Here is a 13,030-nt window from a genome sequence, read left to right as displayed (position 1 = left end):
AGTGGCACTTGCATAAACTGAAAATTTTGCTGTAGCTTCTCTTAATTACCAGGCAGAAGCTTACCCTCTTTTTAGGTCACGTGACAAATTTTACAGGAAAAGCAGTCTTTTTTTTTTATTTTCTTTCCCTCTTAATAAGAAATATTACTTGCCATGAAAGTAGAATTTGTGGTAATGGACAAAACGTGCTATTATAGTATTCACTGGTGTTTTAAAAATTAAATATATTCAGCCAGTTAAAAAACTATTCTAATTTAAAAAGGGAGTCGCTTTAAATTGTTGAAAATATAAATTGCCCCCCCCCCACACTTTTTATCAAAGAATTACCATTGATACTAAAAGGAGAAGCATTAAGTCAAAAAAGAAAGTGTTAATTTTAGTTTACAAATAAATACTAAACTTTTTCTCAGAACCAGCCCAATCCAATCATTTTTGCTCAGTCGTGGATATAAATTGTGAAGATAAAATCAGTACATCGTCTTGGTTCATACACAATGCTTAGTATATTGTATAATCTACAATTAAATATTAGATTAAATTACTTTTACAGATATGATTTAGCTGATCTAGTCAAGATCAAGTATTAATCACTTATTTTCTAATGTATCCCTGTTTCCAGAAAGAATATCTGAGTTCTTGCAATATAAAGTAAACCCTTAAAAGACAAAAATAATAAAGTAAAATCATACAGAAGAAAGAAGGAACCGAAAAGGTTAATCACTAAAACTAAAATAATCAGTATATTGAACATTGAATGTACATTTAAGTTTCCTGAAAGCCAAAGATTTAAAGGGAAATGGCATAAGCTACATCATTTGAGAAAAAGGAAGACAACAATTCATAATATATAAATATTTGCTAAATCTAAAGAATTATATTGCTTAGGTGTTTATCCATGGATCAATAAAGAAAACAGAATGCCTTAAAGAGTAGTTTTATTAAGAATTGCTCTTATCCAATAACTGTTCATAATTATAGAAGATAAGGTGTTACGGAATTGCCTAGTGTTGCGAAGTATGAGAATCTAAATTGTTCATAATTATAAATCATTAAAATATACATAAATTATCCCACACATGTAAAAATTACCCCAAATTTGTAAAATGTCAAACAAAAATGAAATAGATCCAAAGCATTTGTCAAGTTGCCAGATATTTTTAAAAATGTATAGTTTCTCTTATTATGCAATTTTTATGTTTTATATAGCAGTATTAATAGATGAGATAGCTTATAATGTAGGAGGGTAACAATATGGAAAATATCATAGGCGAAAAGTCTTGGTAAAACTCTATGCCATGTAAATTTTAACAAAAATGGTGAACGTAGTATTTTACTGCTGTTTATAACTTGCTAGAAGTTTCTGAATTCATTGGCCACCACCACTAAGGATTTTGGGACATCACGAAGAAAATTACTTATTGTCCTCAAAATTAATTAAAGAAATATAAAGCCAAAGGAAAACATAGCGAAAATTCCAGAAAGATATAATACCTTGTTTCATTGGGTCAATCTAATTACCCAATTAGATTTTAAAGATCATCTTGAATTCATACCTGGCTAATGGCTTTCCGCTGTGCTTTGAATGTACGGTACGTTATATGCGGTCCTTGTTTAAAGGCAGTCTGAAAGCCCAGAAAAAGTAAATTTAACAAGTTATGGCTTCAAAGTAAAACAATAATAGACAAAATATAAATTTGTTAAATAATAATTGAAACAACAAAGTAAAATATTAAAAGAACTTATATAAATTTCCTTTTACATTTCATCTTTCAACATCCAAAAACTATTTTTGCTATGATCCATTATCCATTTTTAGGAAAATTCCTGTTAAGTAAAATGGGTTTGAGCTTTTGAAAGAGAATCAGCAAACTGGAAGTTAAAAGATCAGATTCTAATTCCTGTGTTGCTTTGAATGTCATTCCGTAATCTGGACAAACCTAATATACGTGAAAATTTCAAACTGCATCCGTGATTACACATAGATATTTCTTGAGCACCAGCCTTGGCCAACGGAAAAGAGTTATCGATGTGGAACATGCCGAGAATGGTTCTAGAACCGGGTTCAAGCTCCCCAGAAAGGCATGGCAGGATCATTGACAATGTCAAAGGTTCTGGAGTGATTGATTAATTGCAGTACATCTGCTCTATTTTAGCAGTGAGATGATCTCAAGGTCTTTCAGTTCAACACTCAGTTTCCTGAATTATAAAACAAGGCGGTTAAATGCAAAATATTTTTAAATTCGTCAATGTTACCTTAATATCCTTTACAATTTTAAAGTGTTAAATTCTGTGCTATATAGAATGTACTTTTACTCTAATGTGGAAGTATAATATATAGTGCAATGTACTGAGATGAAAGAAATAAGGAATAGAGGTGGCAAGTTGTCAAGCATTTGATAAATTACAGTTCATTATGTAATTCAAAGTACACAATGGAGTAATCTGGGTTATGCAAGTTATCTGAGTTCCAGATAACAATTTTACTTGATAATCAACTGTTCAAAGTTAATGAACATGGGTTAAACATATATTTTTTATTTTACACTAAATTAAGACACAAATTATGTTACTTCTTTAATCATCATCTCATTATTTTTGGATTAAATTTAATTAATCCCAGGTTTATGGACAAGAAAGCTGAGTCTCAGAGAGGTTAAGAAAATTACCTACTACACTTTTTCGTCTTATAGATTTTAATGCCTTCATATGCCTGTTTATTTAATAAATGGTAACAAATATCTCCATATGTCAGGCATTATTCTGCCAGTCTAGTCAGTGGTAAATAAACAATAGTCAATCAAACAGATAGACAAGGCCGTGACTCTTGAGGAGCTTCTGAGCTGGCAGGGGAAAGTAGATGAAAAATAATGGAAAAATAGATAAACAAGATAATGTCATAATATGAAAAGTTCTATGAAGAAAATAAGCAATAAGGTGAGAGTCTCACTCATTATGATAAGCACTTTAACAAGAATAAGAATCTTATAATCTCAAGTCACAAAGACTTTCTTTAGTATATTTCCTGGCATTGTGCAGTAGGATGTGTGCCAACCCAACCAGTTGAAAACCAGGATGTCAGTTAGGAAAATAGTCATGGGAACAGTGACTGAGAAATGTATTAGATTTCAATAAAATAAACAAGGCTATACTAGAGAAATATAAAGCAAGAATAAACAGTCACTGAAATTCTTAAATCTACAATTGGAATCTAAGTCATATGCTGCTATAACAGTTTTAATCACGATCGCATGTGAGAGTCCATGTTTTGGCCATGGGCATGCTCTCTTTCAATGCAGACCATTGTTGATCTTATCTCCTGGCTGCATGTGGGAGATTATGCTTGTTTGAATGTGAGTGTGATATATTACCCAGCACTGACAAAAAGTTTTGTACTATAGAATGCCTTCCCCCAAAATAAATCTCAGAATGGTATTCTAATGATGAGAAATATGAGCGTTGATGCCCCCCCCCGCCAAAAAATACCGTTCATAGTGTGATTGCCTCCTACCAGGGGCCATATTTACTCTGGATTCTGACCCTTACAAAATGCTTGGAATGCTCAGTGCTGTTCATGTTATGTCAAATGACTCATGAATCTGTTGAATCAGATATTCCTACATCATTTTGGAATATTTTAGTTGTAGTCTTAACATGAATTTGCAAGATTCTCCTGACAGTTTGGCAAGATTCTATCTCTGCAGTTCTATAGTAATTGAACAATAAATTATCCATCTTAGTATCTTGAATTGCTCTGAAACATTTTAAAAATATTTATCATTGACCACGCTAAATTATGAACCTACACCTTGGTCATGTGCCCCTCAGGGCAAGTAGAATCATTTAAGTAGAGCAGGATTTGGGTTAATTGTTCTTTTCAAATTGGACATCCTAATGTTTGATATTGTTAGGTTGCACCCAGAGTACAGTGTGATAAATCTTCATCTTCAATCATATTGACTGGCCTAAAAATGGCATAGTACTTAGAAGCTCCAATATTCAACTTTCAAAGTATCCAACAAACTATACAAAGAAGTTTGGACCAGATCATTTTCCAAATCAGACTTTAGATTTTATGATTTTTTAAAGAGTGCACAGTCCAGGTCATTTCCTTGAATATAGCTGTTATTATGTTGCATGGTTATCTTAGCAGAGTACCATGGAAAATGCATGGTGATAAATACTTATTAATTTGAACAATTAAAACAGAGAAAAACAATTGAGTCAGAGGACCAGTATCTACTAGTAGCAACTTAGAGGTAACTACCATTTACGTTATAATAACTCTCTGGTTTTCAAAGATGAATCAGTTCAGTTTGGAGCTGCACCCATTGTTAATGGTAACACTAAAAACAGATTTCCAGGCTCTGACTGATCCATCAACTTCTCACACTGCTTTAAAGAAAACTGACCTACCATGTATTCACCACTCCATGAATGCGTACAATGAAATAAACGCAAATGTCCTCTAGACTCCTAAGACACGTACACATTTCTTCTAAGAAATAGTATTTAAGTGTTATTTGATAATTTGTTTTAAGTTAAAGGTACGTCGTTAATGGTAGCCCAGGGTACTCACTTGTCAATATTCTGATCATGATCACAAATGTTGAAAGGTCATTTGTCCCATTGAAGATCAGGAAGTGGAATAAAACTAATTGAACTCATTCTGCCTCAATTTTATCTTTCTCTGTGTTTGTTTTTGTTTTGTGTTATTTATCATCAAAAGCTTAATCCTCTTTTATCAAATGTTTATGAATGATTGTACTCTACTTTTCAGACTCATAACAGTTGAAGTAAGATTGATCCAGTTGGGTTAATGTGATAAATGCAAAACTGTTACAATTTTTCCTAGCATAAAAAAGTTATTGGAATAAGCTTAAAAGACTATATGCAAGATAAGTTACAGCAATATACGAACATAGTGGCTGCTTTGTCTAAATGTATAGTTCTTTTCATGTAGTTTAGCCACATATTTTCAAATTTAAGATGCTGCACTGAAAATGTCAAAGAAAATTGGCATTTTATCTACAACACTGTGTTCAATTGTTCTGCTATGGTGGGGAAATATATTTAATCCATTTTGTGTAACAGCAAAGACTTGATCTGGATTATCTGGGAATGGTTCTTGCTTTTGTCCTGCCATGCATCTAAATTCTGTAATGCTGTGCAAGTGGATAGTCAAGAGAAATTCTAATGTCTACTTATCTCAGAACAGTGATCAGTCATGTCCATAAACACAATCAGTATTCAAAAATGGGAATGAATTATGGAAACTATATTATATCTTGAAAATTAAAGAGAAATGATCAACAAAAAGATAGTTGAAGATTTAGGCAATTATTCTTGTTAAAACGCATAATTTGCTCTAAGCTCAGAGCTGTTATTTTCAAATATTGTCCCCTCCATGATGACTTCAACAAATTGTATAATATATATTGAAAAAATGAAAGGCAGATAATATCATATGCAATTTCTGCAGGCTTAGCTTCTCAGTCCATGATGTCTGGATTAGTCCAGTTTTTCATGACCTCAGAAAAGAAGAATCATCTCAAAAATCAGTAAACAGAAGGAAAAGTATATAACTGAAGGTGTTAATTATTCATTGTTTGAATAAGTCGGTATTTTTCTGAATCTTATCCTGTTCTGAAGATGTATTTAAGCCAATAATAATCTGACCTGAAAGTTTTCATTTAATTCTCTGCACTTTTCCCCAAATACTATTTACCAAATAGATTAAAGTATAATTGGGACACTTTTCTTTATTCAGGGACTCCAATAAAATAGTCTTAACCTAAAACATTCAAATTTCTAATTTGCAAACGCTAACACTTACAATAAATAAAGTTGATTTTTAAAATAAAAGATTGGATTTTCTTAGCGTAAAATAGCTGTTGGAATAAGTTTTAAGTGGAATTCTCTTAGTAATTGCTTAGGTATAGAAGATTCAATCGGTTGCATCTAATTTTCATCCTACACTAATAAAATCATGTTCTACTTTTATCTGAAAATTGGGCCACCCAAATGAAACCAAACTTAAGGCTTTTCGAGAAATGACTTTGTGATTATTCAAAAAGTATAGGAAGCTCTTTAGAAAGTAGTTACGCCTATCCAAAATTTATATAATTTAACACATAACACCCTTGGTTTCCTTTGGGAAATTTAGGAGTAGCATGTTAATGCCACAGATAAATGAAAAGTCCATGTTTTTTCATTACTACAAGCCTTGTTTGCAGCAAAACACATTGTCTAGTTTAAAAGTGTGCTGGAATCACACCTTATCTTTTTTTCTTGGTGATTGGGTTTGGTTTTTTTTTTTACCTCCTGTTTCAAAACTTACCTGTTTTTTAAAGCACAATAAATTTTTAACTTTTCCACAAATAGAGTACACTTTATGCTTTTTAAGGGATTGAAAATTTTAGTTCTACATTAAAAAAATTAATTCTTGCCATATATTATGGATAGCAGGGAAAAAAATTAATTTTGATCACACAGTTCCACTTTCTTGGATGATATAATTTATATCAGTTTAGCTAATGTCCCTACATAATGTTAAGGTATATAAGCATATCTTTCAAAAATTAAACATTATACAGTTTAACTTTAAAATATCATTTTAGTTAAATCATTGTTATAGTAAAATATTTGTATTCCAATAACGTTTCTAAATAATATATTATATCCTTTTACAAATATGTTTTATTGGGGTTATTAGAAATATATACATGTAATGTAAAAGTTATAAATATATATTACATTGGATTTTTAAAATAAATAAAAATGTTTAGTATAAATTATAGTCAAAGGTGATAACTTTGTCTCTCATATTAAAACGAAGGCTTTGCCACTATAATGACAACATTTATTTTAGGAAGAAAAAACTTTCCTGGGAAAATGTGGTAAATAAATTCTATTATAAAGCATCAAAACATCCACCAAAGTGAATGACAGATTGAAGCAGTCACTGAGACAGCAAACTGATCCTTTATTTCTTCAATGATATATGCCTTTTACATTTCATAACTAAGGATGTTCTGCAAATATACATTTCCTTCAGTTAACTTTTCTGTAAAGAACCAGCCTGCAGAAGGAGGCAATATGCCCCTTTAATTAGGCTGGAATATGTGTCTCTTAATGCAGATTCATATTACACTGAATCAGTGTTTCCAAAAGTATGTTTCACTGAACACTAGTTTCACAAGATATCAGTGAGTATTGGGGAAAAAACATCATATCGCCTCCAACAACAGTAAAATTGAACAACAATAACAAAACCATGAAAAGCACTGGACAGGAAAAGTCAAACAAATTTGTTTAATTGTTAAAGCATTTAATATGTATTGAGTAACTTCAAGATAGAGATTCGTTTTGCAAGGACTCTCAGTTATTTAACCAGAGAAATCATTTTTTCAGAGAATGTTATACTGAAGCATCTCTTGAGAAATACTGCTGTAGTTTTTTCAGCAGTGTACTGTATGGCTAATTGAGATTTTGTTTACATAACTCATCCACATTGTTGTGCAAAGAAATGCTCTCAAGCCACTTGTGCCTAAGCACACTCAAATAACTTAATATTTTCTAAACATAAAAACTTTCAAATTTACTCTAAGAACTTTCCATTTAGCCTGCCAGTTTTAATTCTGATTCTCTCATCTTGCCTTTTGATATCCACAAAGGATTCTATGTCTTCCTATAAATATTTTATGCACATTTTATTCATGACAAGTATATAAAATTATGGAGTGCATGCACATTGTTTTACACCTGGATCATCATTTGTTCTTTTACAAGAGGTCAGATTGTATCTGGGCTGAAGCTATAGAATTGGAGAATCTGGAAAATTATGATATTTTCATATTTAGTAACAATATAGAGAACTAACAATTCTATAATCCCATTGTTATTTCCTATATAGTATATTTAAAAATTATTTGTTCCCAGACATCCTTTCATGTCATATATTTTTTAAAAACTTAGATCTTGAGTAGCTGTTAAAGATTTATGAAAATAAAAATACAGTCTTCAATTAAAAAGTATTAACTCATTAAATTGTAAATGAGAATAAACCCAACTTTAAAGATAAGGATAGTCATAGTCAGATAATCCAGTATTCACTGATTCAAATCTTTGAATCTTTTTTTGTCATTTTTTAATAACATACTCTTCTTATTCCTAGACTATACCTAATGATTGGAATGTATGATGCCTTACAAAATTATACCAATATTAGTTTTATTTACAAACACTTTCTAATATGTTTTAAAACAATTAATTTACATTATTATTATGACATTCAAGAAGTACTACTTCAAATAAATGGTGCAGAAAGAAAAGCCACATTTCCAAAGATAATGAAAAATCCAGCACACTCCCCTTCAAATTCCATTTAAAAAGGAGGAAAATTCCACCTGATTATACAAGAATGAGCTAAGACATATTGTCAGTATATGTGATCGCATTAGCGTACATTTTGGTGGGAAAATAGAGCAATATATATGAGAAAGAGTTAAAAAATCCATATTACAAATAGTACCAAATCAGAAATATCTTATGGATTGATTTAAAGTTAGAGATATCAAAGTCCTTCAAGATAATTGGGGCAGGACTATCTTTCTATCACTACAGGAAATATTTCCATAGAAAAAAAGCAAAGACTGTGTATCATATCAAAAACATGTTTCCATAAGGGTCAAAACTATACAAAAGTAGCTTCTCTTTGTAAAAAAAAAAACTATCCATATAGTACAGACGCATTCAGTGCAACTAAGTTTAGTTTACAGATATACGACAATGTCCCACTGGAGACTGCCTGATTTAAATATCCTGAAAAATGTCATTTTTGTACAGATACTAATGTTTTCTTGTTTTGGAGATCTCCTTACTCCTTCTCCCTGATCTTTCCTGCCAAATGTCTTTCCAATCTTTTGTTGTGGGTTTAATGGTAGCTGAATGCCTTCAAAATTTCTGCTTACTTCTGTGAAAAATGTTGTTGGGACTTTCATAGGGATTGCATTGAATCTATAGATTGCTTTAGGAAGAGCACGGAATATCTTTCCATTTCTTTGTGTCTTCTTCAATTTCTTTCAACAATGTTTTATAGTTTTCAGTGTACAGATCTTTCACCTCTTTGGTTAAATTTGTTCCTAGGTATTTTATTCTTTTTGTTGAAATTGTAAATGGGATTGTATTCTTAATTTCTCTTTCTGCTGCTTCGTTGTTAGTGTATAGAAATGCAACTGATTTTTGTACGTTGATTTTGCATCCCGCAACTTGACTGTATTCCTTTATTATTTCTAAAAGTTTTTTAGTGGACTCTTTAGGGTTTTCTAGATATAAAATCATGTCATCTGCAAAGAATGACAGTTTCACTTCTTTTCCAATGTGGATCCCTTTTATTTCTTTTTCTTGCCTGATTGCTCTGGCTAGGACTTCCAATACTATGTTAAATAAGAGTGGTGACAGTGGGCATCCTTGTCTGGTTCCTGTTCTTAGAGGGATAGCTTTCAGTTTTTCTCCATTGAGAAGGATATTTGCTGTGAGTTTGTGACCTTTATTATGTTGAGGCATTTTCCTTCTATATCCATTTTATTTAGAGGATTCCTGAGAAAAAAAAGAACAAAGCTGGAGGAATCACACTCCCTGATTTCAAATTATGCTACAAAGCCATAGTAACCAAAACAGCATGGTACTGGCACAAAAACAGACACACTGATCAATGGAACAAAATTGAGAGCCCAGAAGTAAACCCACACATTTATGGAGAGCTAATATTTGACAAGGGAGCCAAGAGCATACGATGGAGAAAGGAGAGTCTCTTCAATAAATGGTGTTGGGAAAACTGGACAGCCACATGCAAAAGAATGAAAGTAGACCATTCCCTTACACCCTGCACAAAAATCAGCTCAAAATGGATTAAAGACTTGAATGTAAGACCCAAAACTATGAGACTTCCAGAAGAAAACATAGGCAGTATGCTCTATGACATTGGTCTGTCAAATTTTCAAGTCCCAGGTCTGACCGGGCAAGGGAAACAAAAGAAAAATGAACAAATGGGATTACATCAAACTAAAAAGCTTCTGCACAGCAAAAGAAACCATCAGCAAAACAAAAAGACAACCTAACAATTGGGAGAAGATATTTGCAAACCGTATATCAGATAAGGGGTTAATATCCAAAATATACAAAGAACTCATACAGTTCAACAACAACAAAACCAACAATCCAATTAGAAAATGGGCGAAAGATCTGAACAGAGATTTCTCCAAAGAAGATATACAAATGGCCAACAGACATATGAAAAGATGCTCAACATCATTAGCTATCAGGGAAATGCAAATCAAAACTACAATGAGGTATCACCTCGCTCTGGTCAGAATGGCTATAATTAACAAGACAGGAAACAACAAATGTTGGAGAGGGTGTGGAGAGAAGGGAACACTTGTTCACTGCTGGTAGTAGTGCAAACTGGTGCAGCCACTATGGAAAGCAGTATGGAGTATCCTCAGAAAATTAAGGATAGATCTGCCATATGATCCAGCTATTCCACTGCTGGGTATTTATCCAAAGAACTTGAAAACACAAAGGCATAAAGACTCTTGCACCCCTATGTTCATTGTGGCATTATAAACAATAGCCAAGACATTGAAGCAACCTAGGTGCCCATCAAGGGACGAATGGATAAAGAAGATGTGGTATTTATACACAATGGACTACTACTTAGCCATAAGAAATGATGAAATCCAGCCATTTGTGACAACATGGATGAACCTTGAGGGTTTTATGCTGAGTGAAATAAGTCAGAGGGAGAAAATCAAATACCATATGATCTCACTCATAAGTAGAAGATAAAAACGACAAAAAAAAAAAACACATAGCATTGGAGATTGGACTGGTGGTTACCATTGGGGAAGGGGGGAGGGGGGAGGGCAAAAGGGGTGATTAGGGTCACATGTGAGGGGATGCACTATAATTAGCGTTTGGGTGGCGAACATGATATAATGTATACAGAATTCGAAATGTGATGTACATCCGAAAAAAATAAAAATTAAAAAAAACTTCTGCTTAAAATATTCTTAAAGACCCAATAATCATTGTTATGCACAAAATCCACTTATCGAAGGTGAATATGTGAGGTCCTATTTTGTATTCTCTTATACCCAAGTAGCTGCAAATCACCACACTGACCACAATGTTCTGTGTTTGCAGTTTCTCGTCCAACATGTCTTACTGACTTGGATGTCCATAACCTTTGGTCCTAACTCTGCCGCCCAGGAAAATAACACAGCAGTTGGCTTCTCCATTACCTTAATACCATGTAGCCCTTTGTGAATAACATAACCTCACATGTAACATTGTTCCTCACTGGTGCAACCCACTCAATATAATTTATTTTTAATAATATTTAAGATGTCAAGAATTCTGAATAGTAATTACATTGTGAATTTTCCCCTCTTACCTTTACTTAAATTTTTGTACTTAAAGAGAATTCAGTGAAAGAGAGCTATCTAAAAACTAAAATATTTTAAAATGTTGGTAATGATTATAAAGTGAGTATAGATATGATATGAAATATGAAATAGTATAATTCATGAATGACTAGTAAGGTAATTAATAAATACATTGTAAATAAAATTTAAATAACACAAATATGAATTAATTGTAATATGCTTTAAACCACTCATAAAAACAGACACTGTGCCTTGTGATGCAGATAAAACACAACATTGGATCCCAAGAAACTTACTCTGATCATTTGCAGTGTTTGGGAAAAACATATTTAGACACTAAATCAGTTCTAAGAAATAATCAACAGAAAAGTGAGAAAATCAAAGAACACAAAATAAAACTACAAGATTTGAAATGGAATCATTCCTAGTTTTTAGAAAATAAAGGGTATTAGTGAGAAATTTGAAACCATATATCATTTACTCAATCCAGACTGCCTCCAGGAAAGACAAACAGAAGGTGGTAAAAAGTTCAAGTTTTAGTCGACTCTCACCAATTGCAACGTACTTGATGCCAGTCTGACAGCTCATCCATATGTTAGCTTGGGGGTTGATTTTTCCCACAAGGTACCACTGAAAGGCTTTTTTCTGATTTTTCTTAAAATACTTGAATGCCAACTGGTTCTGGTAAATGCATTTAAGAATTGCTGAAATTCCAGCAAAAAAAAGAAATAAATACGTAAAACACAGACATTACCAAAAACTACTTCAAGTATATAAGATTTTATACAATTGAGTGCATAATAACTGAAATTTCCCTACATATTTGTCACACATTGTAGTGTGTTCATTCTTCCACTGATAAGACACAGGTTTTGGTGGTTTGAGTATCACAGAGTGATATTTTTTTCTAATTATCAAACTTTCTCACATCAAGTAAAATTACAGTTTTATTGTGCTTGGTTTTTCCATCTTGCAATTTATTAATGTTAACCATCGCATTTGCTAGAAGTCTTCCTAATGTAAGATTTAAGTTTTAGCTCTTCTTCATTTATGTGAAAGAATATCGTCTTTCCCATGACTATGACCAATTGTGAGACTTAATGAGCATTGATAGGCTTAATGAGCATATTATGGCATGTATCCTGCATTATTTGAACGCACACATGGGATACCCTTCTGATCAGGTGTGAAAACATGCAAGATTAATATTAATAGTAAAATTTTAATATTGCTACACTTATATCATATATAAAACATTATAGATGTTCCTACAATCAACAACTCATAAGATGTGCAGTTAATATTGTTTCCAAACAATTCAACACTGACCAGATTGCCATCCATTGCGTATCTAAAAATCTTGCAAGATAGGGTAGAGGAAATATTGCTTGTCATCTGATCTTTCAGTTGGTAGTTTCATTTTTCCCCGGGACACATAAAATTCATAATGTTCACCAAAATGACACACATCAAGGTCAAACCCAGGTACATGCTCATTTTCATATGTGCCAGCTGGAATTCTACCCATTTAATTTCTACTGCGTTAAACATGGTAAAAGGGAAATATGTTAGTGTGTTGTAGATAT

This window comes from Equus quagga, chromosome 22 (assembly GCF_021613505.1).
Source record: "Equus quagga isolate Etosha38 chromosome 22, UCLA_HA_Equagga_1.0, whole genome shotgun sequence".
NCBI classification, from domain to species: domain Eukaryota; kingdom Metazoa; phylum Chordata; class Mammalia; order Perissodactyla; family Equidae; genus Equus; species Equus quagga.
This window is presented reverse-complemented; position numbering follows the sequence as displayed.